The following is a 22,308-nucleotide window of genomic DNA, read 5'->3' as shown; positions in this document are numbered from 1 at the left end:
GATTTAACTGACCAAGTAACAGACTCTCAGCCATGTTAAATGTTATTTCGTTTTACCACGGCAAAAGAAGGCAATTTTTTTCGATTTAACACGAGTTTTTCCATTTAACACGCTTTAACATAGATCATGAATACCCCTAAAAAATCATTAAATGACGAAAATGAATTTTTTTCTCTTCCATTTCGAGCAAGCAAAATACCACTTAAAGATAAGGAATCTCGGTTGAAACTGATGCATAAAAGCACCTTAACTAAATCCTTTTTTAGAATATGTAAACATTATTGATCAAGTAAACATGATTTTATAAACACAAAGAGGACTAAACTGAAATACGCTACGAACTTATGTTACAATATATATATATATATAGGTATATTCCTAATATATATAAAACTTATGATTAGACTGAAAGGTTACCTTAAAATAAATGGGGGTTCGGGCAGAATAACGAGGCAAGGATACTTCAACAACTGGCTTTATTATTACAAACGTCTGATATATATAGGAATTGGTTTGTTGTCAAACTTAGAGATAAGTAATCCTACTAGTACAGAGTTCTTGTTTATTATTATGAGAATATACACAGCTAACTTTATATATATATATATAAGCAGATCATGCAAAGTAAAATAAAGGGATTGTAGAGTTTTTTATACTTTTATATAATATGAATCCAAAAATCTTAAATAATCCTAAGTTCCTCCTTTATATTTAAAATGTATTCTCGCGATTTAATTTTTTTTTTTTATACAGTAAATTTATTTTATTTACCTTAGTTTTTCTTCATTATTTTTTCTCACCTAAAAATAGTAGAATCGTTAGGCATGGAAGTAAATGTTGTTAAATATTATTCAAATTTTGTTTTTTCTATCGAAGATAAGAAATTCAAGTATAGATTTAAAGCAGTTAGAGCGTATTTTGCTAAAAATATTATTGAACTAAGATGATCCTGGTTGCGGTTAGAAAAATCCTACGCAAAATAGTACAAAAACTATTTATAATACACCAACGTTTCGCCTCACAAGAAAAATAAATACATTTTTTGTTAAATTGATCCTAAAAATTCAAATAAACGAAAATGGATCAATTTTTTTCTAATCTATAAAAATTATTGCTGCATTTTAGATCCTAGGAAGGAGATCATTATATCCTCAGAACTTCCATATACAATATATGAATTGAGCACTATCTGTTTTATTATAATTGTTATTTAATAATTTATTTGTTTGTTAATTTAAGGTTAAGGACACGTTGTCTCACGTCAAATGTAATTGATATATGCACGTATCTCTTCGATTTTAAAAAACATTTTTTTTTTCGTACCCCTCGAACGAAATAAGTAATTGAATAGATACATACAGGTATTTGATAAAATACCGATTTAAAAAAGTTTTTAATTTAAAATACCAAAATTTCAGATACCCTTTTTTTCAGTATTAGTCTATTGACAAAGCGGGACTTATGGAGACAAACGGCAGTTTTACATGCGCCTAATAAATTATGAAAAATTAAAACTCTGGATCAGGTTGAATAACCCTTACCCTTACCTACGTTTATGTGAAAAACTTTTTCGCAGTTTAAAGCTATTTTGATTTAATATTTTTTACGCTCACAATGGACCAAAAATACTTATGACCATTCCGGATGAGATTTCTCGAAAAATGCACCACTAAAATCCAATATGCACTTTCTAATACCACAAGGATTAATTAGTTTCAGATTTTTTATGTCATATAAATATTTATATCATATTTAAAATATTTGTTTGTTGTTTTAAATATTAAAATATGTTTGTTGTTTTAAATTATTCACTTGGTTGAAAAAAAAATAATGTTCTTTTGACACGTAATGTAATTATTGATTAGTTTTTTGATTATATTTATAAATCTTCAAATAACTCATTTTATTTGTTATTTTATTGTTTATCTTTCACAAACTGTGATTTGAGAGGAAATCATTGCTCTTACAGCACTAGTCATAATAACTTATTAGTTAATCTCTTCGTTTTTTTTTCAATTTTATCTTTTTCTATTTTGTAAATTTTATTTATTAGAGTTACGTTTTCTAAATCCAGTTGAAATGAAAAAAACAATTATTGTCGGGTCAGATATTTTGTTCCAGCCCCAAGTTTTTTTTTAGTCTAGAAATAGGGCGACTGTGTTATGAAATGATCATGGAGAATAAACCTATAAGTAGCATGGTGAATAAATAACTAAAATGTGACGTATAGATGGTAGAAGGATCCCTCCTCTACAAAATGCAATAAAGACCAAAAAGAAATCTTAATGTGGCGAGAAACCCAGAGAATGCCCGGGTGCAACCGCGTCAAATGGATTTTGTATCCATTATGCAATATTGCCACGGAGTTTGTAATACTACCACTCCAGGTGTAGGGATTGTCTCAACTATATCCAGGCAGGTGAAAACATTTTCTTCAATATCCCTTTACTCTTCTATTTGAATAAAATGCGCCTTAGAGCGACGTGTATTTTTGTCCTGTTCCGCATTGAGGAAGAGGCGGTTGCTTCCTACGTGGCTTTATTTAGCACCGATAGCATTCCCAACAATGTCCCGTTATCGGGAGGCAGAATTGTCTCGTTTATTGTTCTTAGTAGGTGTTGATGATGGGCATGATCTAAACGAACTGGCAAATATCCCCATCATTTTTCCACTTAATTGAAAAATTAATAACATTTTATGTTCATTATGTAGTCTGTATATTAGCCATCAAGATTACAATATATCTATATATTAGCCACGGCTAAGGGTATATAATTATTTTGTTCTGATTTATTTTATTCTTTAAAAAATCTTTACTACTTCATACCTCCTTTATTTCTTCTTATATCTTCTATACTACGTTTCGGACAACGCATCCACTAACCAATCCATCTACAAATGATTTTTGAACTGTTGTTGGAAGATGGTTCCGATGGTGATCAGGAATGGCACGAAAAAAAAATTGCGAGCGAAAACTACTTGTTATATATTTTTCTATTAATAAGCATTATTCTTAATATTATTATTAATTAATAATATTAATAACAATATTTTTTCCATATTAATAAGTATAATACAAGTTTTCTCTACTATTTTTGTGCCTCCCTGAGGAGCTAATTAATTATGTAGGAGGAATAAAAAATGGAGGCTGTTGCAAAAAGGAGCTTCATATCTTTAATACTAAATACAACGACAAAACCGTGCTAGAACATTATTTACAGAAGAGTAAATTTGCTAAGTTATGAGCTCTAAAACAGTTATTTAAGTTCATACTTCCCGGCGTGTATCTATAAATTTATCTATAAAGCAACATTTCTTAAAAAAATATACTGAAAAATCAGTAGTTAGTGACTTTATTTATATGGAATTTATATCATGAACCATTAGACTTACAGATGTCTGATGTATATAAGCACTGCAATTAAAGCTTCTTTAATGTGCTATAAAGTAGTTTATGACGTAACCATTAATATTCTAAATAATATACAAAAAAATAAAATAATATATATTTTTATATAATAAAAAAAAAAATACAATACATAACTGATAGTGTATATGTATAGTTTGCTATTTCGTCCCACGTGGCCTATATGTATATCTATAGTGGGACATTCCTCAGAGAGGAGTTTGTTTTGCATTATGTTAATAAATTATGCAAGAGCCGCCCACGAAAATCTTTCGGTGTCGTTTATTACGACATAGTTGGCTGAGAAAACTCTCTGAGAGGCACCCAAGGTGTGCGTTCGTAGTCTTAAATATTCTATAAATATTTCATATCATTAACTATTATTGATATTTTATTCACGATTATATTTCTTTTGTCAAAAATACAATTTTATTCCATAATATCCATTAATTCGAAGAAATACATCGAATAAAAAGTTTTTTTTCACAATTACCTAAACTTTTCGTTTAAAAATATTTCTTAATAAGATTATCAGGTATTTCTTTTCATTAAATCATCCACTGAGTATCGCATAAATTAAATATATCTGCATGCATGCTTATTGCATATTTAAACCATAATATCCTGAATTAGTCCTGAGCCACTAATCCTCAGCCAATACTATCTTCATAAAATAAAATACATGTTAATTATAAATATTTTTATTGACGAGTATTTTTTGTTTATCCCAATAATTTCCTAGTATGAATAATACTGTATTTTATCTGATCGACATGAAAACACTAAATGTCAAAGTACTTAGGAAATGTTATACACTTCAAGTCCTATCCTGTGTATTTATTTATAGAACTCAATCTCTGTGTTGCAAAATATCAGCGTGTGATATTGCGTCAACACAGTATCCCTAACGTCAGAACGAATTATTGTTCTGAAATAATCGATAAGTTTCATAGTCCTGTGTAGTTTCTTACAAAAGTGAATAGAATTTAAAGGAAATCTGCTCAGACATTCAATAGCACTTTTATAACCATCAGTTAAAAAATTAAAATCTGTAGCGCTACAACCCATATGGAGGGGTCAGAGGTTCACTACTTTGTAAATAAGGACTGTTACTAGACCAACGGTTTGCAAGGAGGTGATGAGGTCAAAATCACGCTCGACCGCCAGGTTTTTACCCAACTTAAGAGGCTGGATGGGCCCCAGGAGGGCTCCAGAACCCACACGAGCTGACTCACGGCTACAGTAGGGGTATTGATGATCTTTGGTTTAACATGTTAAAGCGTGTTAAATGGAAAACTCATGTTAAATCGACAAAAATTGCCTTCTTTTACCGTGGTAAAACGAAATAACATTTAACATGGCTGAGAGTCTGTTACTTGGTCTGTTAAATGGAGAATGACGTCACACAATAGACCAGTTGAGATCGCCGCCATTTTTGTTGTTGTGACAGCTCAGTTCTTTCGTGTGTTTGTGGTATTCATATCCCTGTTATTAAACCAGAATGGATAATTTTAATGATACATTTGAGAAAAAAAAAACAATGTAATTTCATTCTACTATCTGAAAATTTGTAAACGCTCGCCAGATAAAAATCTCACTATATGAACCATGTAATTATTCTTAGGGGACATATGTCCCAGAATAAAGTTATTTTTTCATTTCATTTCATAAGCTAAACTTTCACACAAATTCTACTTTTCACTCACTCTAGGCATGTTGTAATTAATTACTTAAATCAAAACTGAAGTAAACAATAACATGAGGGTCTGGAAGGAAGGTTATAAACATAAAGGCTCATACAACAAGTTGCTGAGAAAATCCGCTAGGGGCTCTTATGCATTTAACGTTTAACATGACTTCAAATAGGGCTGCTCACAATCTTATAGTTATAACATTTAACATGGTAAAACATTTAACATTTAACACAACATCATGAATATCCCCTAGTGTAACAGAGAATAATTTTCTACCGAGCCGGATTCGAACTCGTGTCCTTGCAGTTACTAGCCAAGTAAAAACCCTATAACCATCAGCAAAAATTTCAATACGCCATGTTTTTGCAATCTAGTTTCAACGATTTTTTTCTCTTATTCGAATTTATTTATTTCTCACTTTAATCAATTAAGTTTTATTTTTTTTCCTGAAATTTTACTATAATATTTTCAAAATTTTGAGTTACAGGACAATAGAAATCCAGAATTATTTCTGTTACGTATTCTCATCAATAATTTGTAAGAATGTCTGTAAAATGTTATCAAGACTTTATTTTTGTTTATCTAGCGTTTTTACATCGACTAATGATTTGTTTTTATTATGCAATGTTTTATCTCTCACAGATTTTGACTGTTTGTAAATTTCAAATATTTTCATTAAACTTCATTCTTAGTCAAATATTTCAACTAACTTTTGTTCCATTAAACTGGTTATTAAATCAGTTCATCTTTCACAAAATTAGGTTCTATTGAAGTCAAGATGATTCCTGCGAATAGAAAACAAAAATTTCAGCTATTAGTGTTTTTGGTCATGGTTATGAATTATGAGTGAATAATGACGTGTTGCTAACGACTCATATTTGTTAGCATCATTTTATGATTTGATTGATAACACTTGTAGGATTTTTCTACGCTAATCAATCCCAGACCAGAAAAATCATTATTATAAAAATATATATGGGCTAGAAGTTAGCAATCGCTTTATGATCAAGTATGCATGAACAATAAAAATTTGGCAATACATTAGCACATAATAAATAGATCATAATATAAAATTTTATTATATACACCGAAATAATAATTATCATTTTTCTTTATATGATTTTGCAGTCCTCTAAAGAGAGATGCTTCATTCAGCTAATGCTGCCTAAATACATCGCCTTGCTAGAACTCACAGTACTTATACATCGATGATTTGAAATATATACACTAGTATATGTTAATCAAAATGTATATGTGTCTATTCGTATCCAAAAAGCAACGTTTGGGTTGGTTGGCTATGTATAGTTATCATTACTGAGAATGTGGTGTATAAAAAAAACTTCAGGCGAAATAATTCTGGCTCTTTCAGTGTTTACCCCTAAATTCTAAATTTCATGTATAATAAGAGGATCGTAATAAGAAATATACACAGATTTCTTATTACGTTTTCAGCCTTCTTTCTTTATATTAATTCATTTCGTCCATATTCTTGGAATTTTAATTTTGTTTCTTTTATTTATACTTCAAATTCTGTAGATTTTTATGCTTTGTTCTGCCAAATTTTTTGGGTTTCATTTTTATCTACATGATTTTATATATCTGACCTAATTTATTCCAAAACATCTACTTATTTCGACAGAAGCGTCTGTTTATGATAGATCTATATTGTTCCCTCCACTAAATTAATTTTGGCTGATTGTTCTGAAACTCAATATCCAAATTTTCTTGATGGATACTTATCTTTTGGTCTAGAGAATAATGTAGTGGTATGAACTTATTTATGAAGTTCGATTTCTGTCGCCTGTTACTAAATGTTTTTATTTACTGGAAATGCGTTTGCTCCTTAAATGCTAATGAGATAAAAAATAAAAATGCTTAATGATTTCGGACGAAGGAGCCATGGGATATTTCCATTTTTGATAATGTTGTCCAGACAACCTTAGCCTGGTTAGAGTGACGTAGGCGCTGTTGCACAAGATTTAGGTAGCACGGTGGCCAGATGCACGGATCGTGAGAAAGGTGGGCTAACCAAGCCGGGGCAGCAGGTATCCAGGTAGAAGTCTTCTGCTCTTCCTCAACTTGCCAATAAGTTTTCTTCTTCCCTTTCATAATTATTATATTCAAAATCTGTTGTACATTAAGCATCAGGATTTCGAAGTCCATATTTAATAATAATAATAAGATATTGACACCGATACCTGCCTAAATACATACATTAATTATTTTTTTACCAAACCCCCAAAACAAATATAATTATTAATACGAAGATAACACATCCATATTGATTTATATTCTGAGCGATTCTGTGTCCTTTTAACAGGAATAGGGTAAGGAGAGGCTCCTTTCTAAGGAATGGTTGAAAAAGTAGTAAGGAATAGTAACAGGTGCGAACAGCGACTTTTGTGGTTTTTGCCAACCACAATAGGAATATAGGTATTAATAGCACTGGTGAGGGGACTGCATCTTATGGCAATCTGAATTGCTCATCTCCGATCCGCACAGCGATGGTCCTGCTGTCGAAAAACGAGGCGATGAACTGCTGAAATGTTCCGAACATTCGAGGTGTATGTAGTCGATGGAGATCATAGCTGTTGCATGGTTCCGGTTAAAATTGGTTTTAACCTCAGTCTAGAGCTTCATGAGATGATCAATCTTAAGATACTCTCATCTTTTAACCTTGGGTTATCTGCACAATTAAATCAAGTTGTCACACAAAGGGTCAAAGATTTCAAGTATGGGTACATTTTAATATGATGTCGGGTAAGATTTATAAAAAAAAAATTGCCACAATATCCGCCACCTTGAAAAATTTCAGAATTTTCGTGTTTTTTTTTTTTTTAAGTGAAATTCTTTAATGACGTTCTGCAACTCAAGAGAAAAAAAATTATACTGGAATAAATTGATTTCGTGATGAAAGCGAATGCTCGAGATGAAACGGTGGTGGTGGGGAACATCGTTCTGTGAGTTTTGCAGTTAGCTGAACAGTTATGGAGATTGAGATCCCCAAATTTAAGCAAAATGTTTTTAAAATAGAAACATTTGAACTTTTTGTTAGTTATTGCGTGGTAGAAGCTTAAGTAACAAAATTTTTAGTAAATTTATAAAGGATAACATTTAAGCTTGAGGGGATATGTTACTTTTTCAGTTTTTAAAGTTTCCATATGTAAGACAAAATCATCAATTGAAAGTTCTAGTTTTTTTTCTATTTATAACAAGATTTTCGAGAACTTTCTCCCCCGAAAGTATCCCTCGTAGAAACTGTAGTAAATTTGTTCTACTTTCAAAATGGAAATTAGGGGCAACAACAAAAAAAAATTTTAAATATTATTTTTAGCAGTTTCAGAAATCACTCACATAAGCTTCTCAAACCTATAAGATTATCCATATCGGAAATGTTGCTTCAACATTTGACTATTTGATTGGACCAATAGCATTTTTTACCTCCCTCCTCTTTCTGACATTTTTTTTTTTTTATCATAGGTAGGGGCGTCGAAGTTTTAATTATTTCCTGATATATTTCGATTCAAAAAATATTCGTGAAAAAGTTCTCATTGTGTTCACTAATTTCAGTTAGCCTCTACACGTTCTATCCTTGAAATTTCATGCTTCATTACGTAATTATTACTTCCGTGCACTGACCGAGAATTTTTCTTTCCTTGAAGCGATACACTATCATAATTGTAAGAAAATACTATTAATACTTGGTATATTAAACGCCAGCTTTATTTATAGTTGATTAATGTTTATCATTTATACATGAAGGAATTCGAATCATCATGAAATATTGTTTATACTTCAATAAAAAAAAATCATACTATATTTGAAAACTTGCTGAGCTTTTGATAGAATACTGTCAAGTTTCAAAGTTTCATTTAAATCCTAAGCTGTTTTGGAGAAAATATGAACAAGAAAACAAAACAAAAAATAAAATCTTAATTTTTAATTACTAAATCACAGTAATAAAAAGAAAAATCTACAATCAATAATAAAATATGTTTATTTCTATTATTTTATTTTTTTGTATTTATGTAAAATCATGTTTACATTATTAAATTTAACATCTTGGAGAGTTTTATTTAACAAACAATGCAGCCCAAAAATATTGGGTTCCTATAAGTCATATCATACTCACCAGTTTGTTATTAGACACTATATAAATATTAGCACAATGTATGAATAATATAATGAAGATATATTACAACATATTTTTATGAAATAAATTCACCAAAGTGAGGTCCTTCCCGAGTAGTAGAAGCAGTACAATATCAATGTATTAAATCATTATTGATTTATAGATGTTTACTGATTTATTGTAACAGGATTAAAATATCTCAACTGTAATAGATAAGATTAGCAGCTATTGACTCTCGTATTAAGTGCTTATTTTTTAAGTCGTATTTTTTTCAAAAATTATTACTTATTTTTACTTTATTAAATATTGCCAATATTTTAGTACATGTATAGCAGAAGTGAGTATATTATTTACCTTATAAGTCGACATTAGTATATAACAATGTTCTTTAAACATTAAATCAGAAAGTTTATGCTGGGAAACTCAGTTTTTTCATTGGATAAATAATTTATTATAATGTTATTTAAATAAATTTGATAAATAAAAATATTAAAAAAGTCCAAAGATTTCTACTATACCGAAAAACCTATCTCTTTCTAGTTTAAAACCTATGGGTGATACTATAAAACTTCAAAGGAACTAAGCTGTTTAATTTTTGAACTTCGATGCCCGAGAAATTTTGATGACTGTTATTAAATGTTAAAAATAATTTTAAAAAGGACAATTTTTGTTTTAGGCGTAAAAATCTAACGTATATCCGATGGTTATATGGCAAAAATTTATATTACCAATATTGTAAAAATATTTGACTGCTGGTGAAAATTATTTGTTGCTAGCCTTGCTAACCTTTTAGTCACAATATGTCTTTGAACATAAATCCTATCGATTTTAAAATTGGGTCTGCTTAAATGTGATTGAATGCGCCTATAATTGATTGAATCGTACAAGGTTACGTATATTATTTAATTCGTATATTATTTAACGAAACGTTCATGCTATCAACACGAAATTTGATACTTGGCATCTTTAGAATTTGATGATTTTTAATTTAGAGCAACAGCTACCACAGTACGGACGTATTAGTTATTATACTGAATGTCTTGCAAAAATTAATACTAGTCTTTTTTTTTTTCACTTTCGACATCGACTTTATTCCTGGACCGAATTTATAACGTTAGAAACTCATTGGAACCGAAATATATTTTTTTCTATTCCTTAATTAGAAATGTTTTGGCTTACATATTTAGTTTTGAAAAATTAACAACTATAAAAACTTCGTAAATCCATTTATTTATTTAATTTTTTTGTAATACTGTAAAATAATCAAACGTTGTTGGACCGTGTAAACCTAGCATACGTCTAGTTAACATAAAGTAAAACGATCACAATGATCTTCTGCTCTCAATCATTTGCTTTTATCATAAATCCTTATTTTATTGGATTTTCAGGTTGTTCTTTAGGAATCTATTTTTTACGAATGTCGATGAAAGGAGGTAAATGTGCAGGCAGCGATTGCTGACGTAGGCGTCGGAACAAGTTCGTTGAGCCTTTTATTTATTTTGTTAGGCAATATATTATATCATTGAGTAAACTTGATCAAAATTATTCAGTCATCAGAATTATCTGTTCCAGTCTGAGTTCGTCACAAAATTGTCGTCCTTGCCTTTATATCATTATCACATATGATAATATTCTTTGTGTGTGATTTTGGGTACGAACTACGCCTAATTGATAATTGATTGGAATACGGTCCGGATTTCTAACGAAAAACAACAATTAAAATATAGGACAAGCTATTTATTAAAAGCAGACCTTTCGACCCACATTGCAAGTCTTTCTTGGGGCTAAAAGAAAAAGGTACAGAATATATGAAGCTTATTGTAGGGGTATAAAAGTGAGATAAAGTTAGGTACATCAAAAAATATATTTTCAGTGTTATATAAAAAGGGTGAATCCAAAATTTTCACAAGAATATATTTTGTACGAAATCCCTACAATGTGTTTATGAACATTCCTGATTGTGTTTCAGGTAGTTAAACCTATTAGTATCAGGGACTATTCCAGTAGAAAACCTTTTTTTTTTGTTATTTGAATTCGTTTTATCACAATTTTACATAACTCCGATTATATTAATGATAGAATTGCATACAAATAAAACAGAAATTTTAAGTTAAAAATGAAAGATAATTATCTATGTGTATGAAGAGATAAATAAACTAAATTATTTTTGCTTCGCCTACTCTGATTTTCTTTCTTTTAGCCCTCTTGAAGAATTCCAATGTGGGTTGAAACGTCAACTGTTAATAAATAATTGGCACTATTTTTTAAATTTTGTTTCTCTTGACCACAATCCGGACTATCTTTTTATTTATGTGTACTTAATTACATCATTTCTCAGCATATTAAGGTTTAAAATTATTCCCGAATATCTCATCAAACCAATTATTTGAGCCAGAATTTTGATTATTTGTTGTGATGAGTGAATGTTGTGATGGGTGAATGTTTTGATGGTCCTAGGCGCTCTGATTTAAAGGGGCAGGAGGAAGGGTCGGAAGAAGGGATTTTTTGTGAGGGTGAGGGACCCTTTAGTTGGAGGGCCTGCTCTGCTCTTTTCATGATCAAAACACCACTCATTTGTTCCGATTCAGAGCTGGCGATTATAGCTTGGTTAAATGAATAATGCGACTTCTATTTTTATATAAAATACTGCACATTATTAAATCACAATGTATTTACTGGTATCAATTTTTCTTCCAAAAATTTTATCTGTTTATTTAAGGATTAGGACTATTTATTTTTTTCTCATTATTAGGTTCAAATATTCTTATTCTGTCATTTTCATATTTTATTGATTTAATTTAAGCAATCATATTTATGGTATAAAATAGAAATTAATATCTTAATATAAGAATTAATGCCTCTCCAATGAAATAAACAAATATAAGGACACTTACGTATTAAAGCAACCGAACAATACTATTATTGTTACCACTTTAATTGGGTCGTAGCTGCTGCCTCTCGAAAGCTACGCTCTCAGTGGAGATCGAGCCTAAATTCGTATAAATACGACTTATTTTATGATTTTAGGCTACTAATGAAAGATTAATAATTTAACAAATGAGAGTGAACTATGTTCTTGTTTGAATAAAAAGATTAACATATACATTATCGGCAGAAAGTGGCATTTACCAAAAAGATGCCATTCTTTTACTTCTATATTCAGAATTCTGTTAAATAAATTGTTTCCAAATAGATGCTTACTGAAACTGAAAGTGTTATTTTGGGTATTTACAAAATATGTACGTTTATAACTTCAATCGTAAAAAAAAAGTTAGTGTTGCAATTCTAAAAATGCTCTAAAATTCTTTTATTTGTTTATTTAATCACAAATTTCTACCATTAGGCAAAATGACCAATTTTAGTTATAAACACAAATATATTTTGTTCTTTAAAAAAATAATTTATAGATATAAATAATTTTTGAAATATCTCTCAAATAAAACACACTTAATTTTTAGGATGATATACCTAGTGGTCTACATGAAAATCAAGACCGTATTGCTAAATACCGTGAATGGAATGGGAAAAAAAAACATTACAATATTTAAAGTGGAAAAAATAATAAAACTATGTCTCTTTTATTCCATCTTCATTAAGATCAACTGTTTGATGGTGAAAAGTAATAATTTTTGTAAATAAATTAAGTTTTTTTTATCTGAAATTCTCTTTTACTAAGAAATGTTGCATTGTTTCATTTTAATGATTTTGTTTACGATGTTTTTACAGTACACCTTATGCATGAAGGTATTGTGAATTTAATTGGACGAAAGTGATTCTTCTACGTTAGTTTGTATAATTGATATATTTGTTTACTTAGTCTGATCATAATTTATTCAATTATGTTCCTCAACTGTTTTCGCACTTCTTTTGTTATTTAAATGGGCAATATTTTTTTTTTTTTTAGCATTTTAGAAAGATTTACCTTCATGACATAATCGTGCATCCTGTATATTTTAAGAACCTTTACATGCATCCTATTCAAATGCTGTTACTATTACTTGATGATGGCGGTCTTTTAATTGACTATTCTTCAAAAATCATTAAATACTGTTAATTCCAACCTATCCATAACGATTAAAAGAATAATCAATTCAAATTATTCTTTCTACTTACCTCAAATCCAAATTAATGGTATTTCAATTTTTGTTTCAAGTTGATGAATTCATTTTTTTATATTAATATTTGAAATCGTTTAACCATTATTAACAACACAAAAAATGCCGTTTTTCAATTTCAGGCGCTTTTTAAATATTGCTCGATTTAACTATCTTAATCCCTGGAGAGCGACGGTCCTATATCACTTTTGATGATCTAGAAGTAATTAACGAATTCAAAAATAAAAAAAGTATTTTCTCTGTATGGGTGAACTTTATTAAACCTACAATTTAATCGAAACTTATAATTTACTTGTCTCACAGGTTAAAATAAATTATTTACCGAAATGTTATGATTTTATGCAAATAAAAAAAAAAAAAAAACAGTATGTACCTCTCACCAGTAGACAAAATTTAAGCGATAGCGTAAAGATTAATGCTTTTTTAGATCATAAATAAAAAATGATTATACTTTTAAAATTGTAAGACTTACCAAACAAGAAAAATACATTTTTTTATTTTTATTTTCAGAATTAGCTATTATAACCAGTAATTTACTTACCCTATGGTTTATGAAAATTTCAGTTGTCTATCGTAACTTATGGGCTGTAGGTTTCGAAAAATAATTAAATTTTTCCCCATGTAAATGCTCAAAGAAAATTGAAATGGAAAATCAACAACAATAAGTGATCATTGAACAACCATTGTAATGAACAATATAACGTATTTAAATTAGAGAAGTGCATTTTATATAGTAATAATAACCATACAAATAATCAGTTTAAACTAATCTAGCTATACAACAAAAGCATTAGCCTCTTTTCAAGATAACAGCCATAAACATACTTTTTTAAACATAATTAACAACTTTCTGGTGCACTAAATAAAAAAACAAAACAATTAACAATGATTTGCTTTACCTTATAAACATTTTCTGATTTGTGTTATAAATATAAAGTAAAGTTTCAACTCGTTTACCAGCATTAAGTATCTCGTAACAATTCTGTTGACCTTCATGTTTGTATTCAATGAAATGTAATCGAATTGGAATGTATACACTTTAATTCCTAGAAATAAAGCCTTTAAAATAAAAATAAATCTAACAAGTAAAACATTTTAACAATACTTGATGTATGCTTAGGATTAAATAATATCTATTAAGCTATAAAATTTACAAATTAAATTTTTTCATTATTTTTCTTAATCAGTTATCTTATTTATTTATTTTCAGGCATCGTAGCATAAGATTGATATATAAAATTGGAGTATTATATGAAAATGGGTTTGAATTTCATCTTTAAGATAAACATAAATCATGTATCTTTAAACATTGGAAAAAAATATATATATTTTTTTTTTCAAGGCCCCTATTTGAAATAAAGTGGAAATGGTGGGTTGGGCTGATATTTCAACTAGTGCAGGAATTTAAAATGCCTCCTCCTGATGAAGCCCGGGACCGTTAGGATATCCAATAATTTGCGAAGAGTCGGCGGTTTTTTCTTCTTCCATACTGTAGTCCGTACAATCTTCTGCAGTATGGAATTTTTGAAGGTGGCGCTTTGTACCATCATTGAGATGAAAGAACGAGGGAGCACCGTATAGGAGCGCTGGACGGAGTATGATCTTGTATACTTGAAGTTGTAACCGGAAGGAAAGGGCCGATTATGTTAGGAGATGGTTTAGGCGGTGGAAAATATATATATATTTTTTTTATCTGACCTCCTTATATTATTGAAAATATATAGATAACAATATTATATAAATATATAGATAACAATACATGTATATAAATATATACATATAAGGGATAGGGGATTGGCTCAGGCTTTCAGCCCATCAAAGAATTTGAGGTGCATAAGGCCTATGAATTCGGCACAGAAGGGAGTTGGAGTTCCTCACTGAAACACTCTTGACTCTATTCCTGGCCCGTTGGAGTGTGGTTCCTCTGACTATTCGTCGAAGGAGGGAATTCTGGTAGCTCTGCAGTTCCGTTAACGTGGTCTTGTAGGGGTGTCGCATAAGAGTTGCACCATACAGCAGGGTCGGACGTATGATGGACTTGTAGATCTTCAGCTTGAGGCGGAGGGAGATCTGCTGTGAAGTGAGCAAGTGATAGAGACTATACGACTTCTGTCGGGCCAGCTTCTCTTCCTGACGTGACTGGAGAAGGTGAGATGCCTGTCGAGAGTCACGCCGAGGTAGAGGATGCTGTTAGAGAGTTTCCGATCCTTACCATCCACAACGAACAGCTGGGGTAGTCTGTTCTTCTTGCCCTTCTGGAAGGACATGACCATGGCATCCGTCTTCGATGGATTAACCTTGATGCCGTCCTTCTTCAGAGCAGCTACGATGGTGGCAGAAGCAGTTTGTGCATAGCATAGGGCCAGTTCAGCTCTCGTGCTGGAAGCATAGACACCGATGTCGTTGGCATAGGCTGCTACCACCATCTCGATGCTTGATGGCGACTACTGGTGCCGTGAAAACGACAAACAGTAGAGGTCCAAGCACCGAGCCTTGAGGTACTCCGCAGGTGGTGGGGACTAGAGGCAACAACAAGTCTTACGAGGAATGATCTTCCACTCAACTTTCAGCTCAGACAGGGAAGCATGTTATTTTTCCAATCAACAATTCTAATTTTTATACTCTAATTTAAAATTAAATAATCGATTGTGTATACAATGTATTCAAGTAATTTACTCTTAAAGTAAATAGAGTCCTGCTCTATCCCTCTTAGAGTAGGTTCGAGGATCCTCAGGTCGAGAGTGTAAATATTGTACAAAATAGTGTAAATATGATTAGTGCTTTTATTTTGTTTAATTTCTTCAAAATTTTACTTATTTCATTTGATCTTTATTTCTTCATGTACATGATTATGTTTATTGTATTTATCTTTCTGTTTGTATACATGCAGAACATTTATGTATTTATTTATAATTTTTTTTTCCATTTATTTTGGAATGAATGTGATCATTCCTCACTATCACTTATTTCCCAAGGATCTGGCAGAGTTTAATATTTATCAAAAAATAAAATTTTAAAAAAATTCTCCTACAAAATGTATGTGAGAATAAACATTGTTATTCAATCACTTTATAAAATCAATATTACATTCATTCTTTGAATCTTAAGTTTAATTATAAGTATTACGCAAAGTCATGATCCTAGTAAAAGACTAAAAGGAACTGACAACATTGATTAGGTCATAGCTGAAGTTCAAGGAGCCTGAGTCATGTTTTCAAGTGCAATAAACCTTCCTTGGAACAAGGTAAGCCTTATAGTCGCTTACGGAATCGTCACCGATAAACTTTGCAGTGCTTTTAGGTCTAAGACTTACAGCGGAATTCCTTTTAAAGATCAAGCCAGTTTGTGACACAGTACTTCAACTATCATTTGCAGTAAAGTAAATTGCGACCTCTAGTAATCTTTCTGGAATCATCTTGTTGTGCAGTTCTTATGATGAATCATTTAATTTGGATAATGAGAACTGCAAATATCGGTTCCTGACGTTCTTATGTGGAGCGTTCTCTTTCTTTTAAGATAACATTTGAATCTATGGTTTCAATCAGTTATTGATTGTGTGCGAGCTTTCTTTTTTCTTTCACTCTTATAGAATGCGAGGCGTTGTTGTGAAGACATTGGGGACCGGTCGGAAGAGGACAGATAGAAATGTACTGTTATCCTGAGGCTGGTCCTAACTGGTGCGCCTACGGGCTGTCACGGTGACGCATATAATAAATAGGCTTCGGCTTCTGTCGCGGGGCGATGGAAGGCAGTGCAGGGGGGTGTTATTGACTGCTGGTGGGAGATTATTATGTTGTCAGTCGCGAATCTCGAAGAACCTTGCATTAAACGTATAGAACGTTGCATATTTGAGGATTTTTATATGGGAGTCAGTATATCTACTTTTGGAAAATTATTCTAAAAAATTTAGTAGCATCTAACGAAGATAATTTTTTTATTGTTGAGTTGTAGAATGTCGGAAAAGAAGTTTCACTTGGAAAATACATTATTCACCTTACAACTCCCTGCAACAGTAAAGGTCTGCTGAATCGTTGACCATCCTGGTCACAATTGGCCTCCATGCCTTAGTCCCTAAGGTGTATGGTATAGGGCATTACAAAGTTCCCTGTAGCTTTAGTTTTCATTTCCTTCAGCTACTGTTTTATTCAAGTAGCTACTAAAATTTCCTCATACGGCAGGAGAGACCTTTTTCCTTGCGTGATGCTTTCAGAGAAATGGGATCACGTGTCAGGGGTGTTTAGAAAATTCCTGTCTCTGAGTGTGATAGCTTCTGATCCAACCGCTGCGATTCATATTAACAAGTAAAGGCAAGGAAGGTATGAAAAGTTACATTAATCATCCCTTATCAATGTAACTTTTCACTTATTTTAAGTTGTACAAAATGTTCACGAGGTATATTCACTTTGAAAGTTGTAATACACTTTATTGTACACCCCTTAAGGCTGATGACTCATGCCTCCATCACAAGAAATTGTATTGCTCTCCTCACTTATACAATAAAAAATATATACATATACTTACTTATCCGAGGCTACCCGAACTTTTCCGATTGCATTATGACTTCATTGAACTGTCCTATTCTTTTCGTTACTCCCACCACAAGAAACCATAATGTAGGAATTTTTAATTTGTAATTATTAATTATTGTGGATAAGATTTATTTTAATCAACCATAATTTTATCAAGTCCATTTGCTGAAGGTTAAACTCCATGGTAATGGTTCCAAAAATATTTTTTTCTTTTTTGCTTATTCCCTCGTACAATTTATTTAACTTTAATAATAATGATATTTTTAAAACCGTAAAAATAAATATATTTTTATATTTGTATTTATTCCATGTACTTTCATCATAACCATAACGTAATCGCTAACAATTCACTGCTTTAAGTAATGGATATTATTAAACAAAGCTGATGATAAATAACAACGACAAACAGAACAATAATAGGCTTAGTGTTATTTAAATTCACTATCCTTCCTCGATGCGAGGCCTTGGCTGCCTATAACCGGAACACTGTTCCTTTGTCGACTTGGTCTTTGCCGAGTCTTTATCCCAACTGACAAATGTTGGGCTATTTCCTACAGAGGATCCCATCCGAAACATCTCCGTCATCGCAATGTCGTTCGGGCCGCCACGATTTAGCACCAAGGCTGGATCGCCCTCAGATAACGGATTGTTCTTCCTCGAGAGATTACAGGACCCGTTCGCAATGACGCCCACTCGAACCCACTCGACTATTCCTCCTTACTTCTACACTCCAATCGATAAATAGCCATGATGTCACAGCAAATGTATTCTATCTTTATGCAATGCAAAAGTATATAGTTTTCTTATTCCATTTGAAATATTTTTAAAATGAAGTTTCAAAATGCACCATCATTTGGTACATCTCCACATTTAGTATACTATTACTATTTCAAATACTAGAACCTTTTAGTTACTGCAAATATTACAGCAAAGGATTACTTTTTACGTAAGTATGGCGTGGAAACAAAGATTTTATATGTTTAAATATTAAAAAAATTTAAAAATGCCCTTCCACATATAATTTATTTTCTGAGTTGCTGAATTGATTTTCAAATTGATTGCTCAAATTATTAAATTTGATCCTGCGAATGTCGAAAATGTTTATTTCAACATAATGAAACAATATTTTAATTTTTTTATTGGTGTCACATGACATCATATTATGTTCATCATCACTTAAAAAAAACAAAATCTATTACAATAAAAAGTAATTTAATAAATAAAATTACTATGTAAATAAACTTATCTTGTAGTATTCACCTATCCTTCGGGGGGGGAGGGGGGAGGTAGAGACAGGATGTACTTATATCTACTTAAATGCTTTTCTGAGTTGTTTATAAAGTTTACGTCTACGAATATGGAAGCTTGGTGTTGTAGTCTAATGCTTTCTACTACACTTCACCGCTCCACGTTAGGGATCCATCGCATGCATCTGTCCACATCTAGCAAGAGTAGCCGTGTCTAAAGTTTTATTTTCAGAAGTTTCGTTCTGGTGTTAAGTACCCGATATTACTATCTGCAATATATATTCATAGACGTCAATTTTACTATGTGCTGCTAATTTTTGTAATTTAAATATATAAGAAAATTCTTTGTACACTATAGTGTATGGATAGATTTTCCTTGCCACCTAGGTAAAGAGAGTATTTCAATCGGGTCGAAATTTTGATGCGCAGTTTTTGAGGCCATTCCAGGCGAGTGTGATAAGGCGTTACCTTAGCAATTTCGAAAGTGCACCGGCACCCGTTCGATTCGGGCATGATTAGTTTTACTTCTATGAAATTAAAACTCGGCCTTCCCCCTCTGATTAGAATAGTCTAGTAACCTATAAGATAACCCCCACCATGTTAGAAATGGCGATAAAGAAGTAAAAAAAAGGTGCGGTTTTCAACAGATCTATCCATTTCAGAGCCTTCTGTAAAAAAAAAAAAATATATGCATCTGAAATGCAGCTAAATTCTCTACAAAGCAAAAAAAAAAAAAAATCAGTGTTTCTAAAGATACATATTAAAGTTTGTAGCAATTATTAAAAAGTATTAGCTCAGTTTCCCATGGTAACCCTTCCACTTTTGGTTTATTAATTTTTCGAAATCCATTCATCTTCCGAACCACTTCAGGTAATCGTTTGAAGGATAATTAAATTGTCAAATGATATAAAAATCAAATAACATCTCTATCGGACCAATATCAATGAACTGCTGTATTTTTCATTGTAACTTAGCTGGTAAGCAAGTCGTGTGAGTGAAAATGGCAGATATTTATCTTTTCATTAACAAGAATCTTTTCTTAAGCCCAAATTTAACCGAGTCGTAATAATATTAAACCAGTGATGGTTGAACTACTGAAGTTTGCAACCTAGAGATATTTTATAATGGTAAGGACACAGTAGAAGATCGGTCTCTTCGTGGCTGTGAGCTGTCGTTCAGCGGTTCATGAGTTACACCCGACCTGTTAGCTGATGTCATGCCATTTGCCCCTTTCATCAGCTATAGTTTTCTGTTTATGCATCACAACATACGGCAACAGATTATACACCTAATCATAGTGCACCGCAGCTAGTTCGGTACTTGCCAACCAAAGAAAATCCATATTTAAGTAGTGTTTAAAAACATTTATAAACATTCTTTATTTCCTTTTACTTTTTAACTGTATTTAAGAATTTATTGAGTTTAGTTGTATAATGTGTACTTATATTTATAAAAAAAATTAAAGAAATTTCAAAATTCGATTCTACGATAACGTTTTCCATTGTCTTAGAAGTTATTAATTTGAATATTATTTCCTGTGAGAGGAAGTAAATTTCTATAGTAATCATGAAAGTTTTTTGCAAGAATCGTCGTATGTAGGTTGGAACTTTATTTATTTACTTACTTAAACCACTCTTGAGCCATGAAGGTCATTTGAGCTCCGACCTCCTGCTTCTAATATTTACTTTTGACCACTGATTTCTGTTTCCTCAAAGGACTTCATAAATTTTGATACAGGAAGATATATAGCGGTCGATTTCCCCCATGTTCACAACCAAGGCAAAATTGTGTCTTCAACTAAATTTTAGTAGAATTATTATCTGTTCCGTAAAATAAATACAAGTTTTTTAAGCTATATTAAACTTTAATTATTGAAGAATTCGCAAAATAGTAAATTATTGTTTTATTAGTTTTACTATTTTGAAGTAGAAAAAGACAACAACGTTTATGAATTATTGAGTCTTGTAAGACAATTGAAATCGGAAAATAAAATTTCACACATATTCAAGTCTCGAGCTGCCGTTTTCCCATAGATTTTCCTGAAAAATGGCTATGGACAAAATTTGAAGGTTCGACTTGAAGTTGACTCGGGGATTTAGGCTCTTTATACACTATAAGACATCTTCTCATTAACTTCCAACATTTTCTGTTATTACTTAGAACTCACTGACAAGAATTGCCGATCCTTTTCTTACTGCTCCCAGCAGAAAGAAATTGAGTTAAAAATAATATTGATTGACTTGAAGAATTAAAATAGAAATCATACCTACCTTCAAAGAGAGGGTAGTCATCATGTTTGGAATAAGAATTTGTATTTTTAAAAATAAGTCATGTTTCCAAACATTGATTTTAAATCCGTTAGTTTTTCTTGAGAAACATACAGTTTGTTCAAAATGAAGGTATATATAGAGATAAATAGATGTCTTCATAAAATTTACCAATTTTAGAATTATAGAGCTGATTCGAATCCCAGAGGTTTCTCAAGACTCAATACAGTGTTTTTTTTTTTTTTTTTTTTTTTTTTTTTTTTTTTTTTTTTTTTTTTTTTTTTTTTTTTTTTTTTTTTAGTTCCAAAAATTCAGTAATATCTGGAAAATACTCATCTGAAATATATTATTTGATCTTAGAGGCAGTCTTTGATTTGCTGAAAGTCTCATATTTTATATTTATCGTGGTGGGGGATGTATTGAAGGAAGTACCCTTGTTTATATATGATTAATAAATACAATGTATGTTTATATATAGTTGACCGTAAAACTTAAATATAAGAAGATGGTCAGGGTTGCGGTCAAAAGTGAAACAAAAATAGTTTACAACTATTTATTTTCCGACGTTTCGCCCCGCTTTGCAGGGCTTCATCAGGGCTAAAAAGATACAAAAAAAAAACAACTAAGAACATTACAACAATAAGATATATTTATCCTACCTTAATTTACCTCATTGTTGTAATGTTCTTAGTTGTTTTTTTTGGTATCTTTTTAGCCTTGATGAACCCCTGCAAACTGGGGCGAAACGTCGGACATTAAATAGTTATAAACTATTTGTTCCTTTTTGACCGCAAACCTGATCATCTTCTTATATTTAAATGAATTTTTAGTTATGTTGAGAACCATTTTGATGTGGATCTGGTGACCTTTCATTTAAATAAGATCTCTCCATGTCTCCTTTGTAATTATATATATATA

The 22,308-nt window shown here is 31.1% G+C and overlaps 1 protein-coding gene across 5 annotated transcripts in view; it reads left to right on the top strand.

Annotated features, from left to right (window-relative positions):
* Dyrk2 (Dual-specificity tyrosine phosphorylation-regulated kinase 2) overlaps positions 1-22,308 on the top strand; it is a 279,497-nt gene that overhangs the window by 211,135 nt on the left and 46,054 nt on the right. The gene's annotated exons all lie outside the window — the stretch shown is intronic.

The sequence above is a fragment of the Halyomorpha halys genome, unplaced genomic scaffold (assembly GCF_000696795.3).
Source record: "Halyomorpha halys isolate HHAL.00 unplaced genomic scaffold, Hhal_1.1 Scaffold251.1, whole genome shotgun sequence".
Classification (NCBI taxonomy): Eukaryota; Metazoa; Arthropoda; class Insecta; order Hemiptera; family Pentatomidae; genus Halyomorpha; species Halyomorpha halys.
The sequence above is the reverse complement of the archived record's forward strand: the minus strand, read 5'-3'. Positions and strand labels throughout refer to the sequence as shown.